This window comes from Nestor notabilis, unplaced genomic scaffold (genome assembly GCF_000696875.1).
Source record: "Nestor notabilis isolate BGI_N333 unplaced genomic scaffold, ASM69687v1 scaffold13187, whole genome shotgun sequence".
NCBI classification, from domain to species: Eukaryota; Metazoa; Chordata; class Aves; order Psittaciformes; family Psittacidae; genus Nestor; species Nestor notabilis.
This window is the reverse complement of record NW_009937929.1, coordinates 50,559-52,946: the sequence shown is the minus strand read 5'-3', so window position 1 is coordinate 52,946 and position 2,388 is coordinate 50,559. Positions and strand designations below refer to the sequence as shown.

The following is a 2,388-nucleotide window of genomic DNA, read 5'->3' as shown; positions in this document are numbered from 1 at the left end:
AGGATTTTCTGTACAGGCAGTGAAGTAGGCACTTGTTCAACGTGATCAATTTCATAATAAATAAAACTTAAAAAAAAATTAGGTAAATTGAACCCTCAGATGTCCACTACTCTCTATAGCCTACAATAGATGCCTTGAGGGACTGGCTCAGATGCAGTTGTCCACCGTGTACCTCTCTAGTATCAGGTAAAATTAACTACCTCTCTCCTCTCCTCAGAGGTCTAAAAATTTCTTCAGGCATATGTAGTTTTGTTAAATATTGAAATAAATGCCACTCACTTAAGAATTAGTGGGGGCAATTTGGAGATATTTATAACAGACAGTCAGGTGTTCAGATATGTAGGCTGAAATCCTGATCTCATTAAAATGAGGGTGACTTCCCCATATGTTAGTGGGAGCACAATATTGTTCCTATTTAATGTGGTCCAAATGCAGCCAGAAACTAGAGACCTTGTTAGTGTTGGACCTCAGCTCAAGTAGAATGTTGGAAAGGGAATGGTGGATATTCAGCTGTTTTCCTAACAGAATACGTTGTGTTCTTTTTGCTTAAGAAATCAGTTATCTTTTCATAGAAGTAATTCAGTGCTAGAAACTATCTGGAAGGCATTTTAGATGTATAGTAAACCCAGAAAAAAAAATGAATTCCACTGGAGAAATAATCAGTTTAATATCTAAATGAATGGATTGAATATGGTTGTACTGCAGTGGCTGAAAAGCCTACTTAAATTCAGGAGCTCTGATTACTCCATTGTCATAAATGGAACCTCTCTGCGAGTGAGAGTGTAAGGAGTTACTGCGCTTCTGTAGGCAGGAACAGAATGATACAGCAAACCAGAAAACAAAATGTGCTACATATCAGATCTGTTTCTGGATGTCATGCAGTGTGAAGGTAAATAAGAATTACTGTTTGGAATCTGAACACCAGGCTAAGTTTTGTTCCCCTGATTTGGCTTTTGCTCTGTTGGTATCGTCAATTTCCCAGCTTGTAGTACAGTGCAGCCAGGTGTTCAAATTCATGGAAGGCCAAGAATTACACTCTTACAGAATATAGAAAGTAAAACCTAGGCATGTAACTCATATTCAAAAGTAAATACAGTGATGTGTGAAACTGCTGAACTAAATGGTATTTCTCATATTTTTCTTTTTTTTTTTTTTGTGTGTTTTTTTTTTTTTTTTGTTTCCCCAGAAGTACCTCAGCTGTAGGGCAAAATTCAAAGACATAAGCTACTAACCTCCTCTTAGCACCAGGACCAGACCTACAACCCTGCACTTCACCATCAGTTAAAAGCAATTGAAAGCCACCTCTCAGAAAAGCTGATCAACCCATGACATCTGTGGACATCTTTTGTAAAACACGTTTTATGTACTTCTGCTGAGATCCTTTTTCTACCTACCGCATGGTTCTATATTACTTACTGGGCACTGATGGTAGCCTCCAGAAAGTGCAGCTTCAAATGGTCAATCTCATCCTTTAGCAAGAAGAAGATCTGGATACTGGAGAGCAACAACATCTTCAGAGAAAATGGTATACGAAGGAAAACGATTAGTTTCCTGCCATTGTTTTTTCCTGTTAACAGCCAAATTCTACTGGATATTCACCCTAATGCAAAGAACTCATGGCCAGGAATATGCCCACTCCATCCGACTGGATGGGGACATCATCTTGGGAGGACTGTTCCCCGTCCATGCAAAAGGGGATAGAGGGGTGCCTTGTGGGGAGCTCAAGAAGGAGAAAGGGATCCACAGACTAGAGGCAATGCTGTATGCAGTTGATCAGATTAACAAAGACCCTGATCTTCTTGCCAATATCACCTTAGGTGTCCGGATCCTTGATACGTGTTCCAGGGACACTTATGCATTGGAGCAGTCCTTAACATTTGTGCAAGCGTTGATAGAAAAAGACGGTTCAGATGTGAAGTGTGCTAATGGTGACCCACCTATTTTCACTAAGCCAGACAAGATATCAGGTGTGATAGGTGCTGCAGCAAGTTCTGTGTCCATTATGGTCGCAAATATTTTAAGACTTTTTAAGGTAAGTAACATTTTCTACCTTTCTTTTAAATTTCAGGCAAAATGAAATGAGTGAGGTGATTGTGTTGTGTTATTTTCAAAAAAGAAAGGACTTCCTCATATTTGGAAATCTGAAATGACTGGTTTGCCCTTTCAAAGCAAATGGGGGGGAAAAAAAGCAATGATTGCAGATGTAATTTAAGGTGCCAAATGCCTCTCTTGAAGTTTAACTCTTTAGGAATTTGTATCCTTATTTATTTACTGCTCACATTTGCTCTGTGTTAACCATTTCCGCTTATCAAGAATAGGTTGAGACTGATTTCCCAAATTTCTGGGAAAATGAAATATAAGGTTTGAACAGAAATCCATTCGTAGGAG

The 2,388-nt window shown here is 38.9% G+C and overlaps 1 pseudogene; it reads left to right on the top strand.

Annotated features, from left to right (window-relative positions):
* Positions 1–1,522: 1,522 nt before the first annotated feature.
* Positions 1,523–2,032, top strand: LOC104409251 (annotated as a pseudogene).
* Positions 2,033–2,388: the final 356 nt, after the last annotated feature.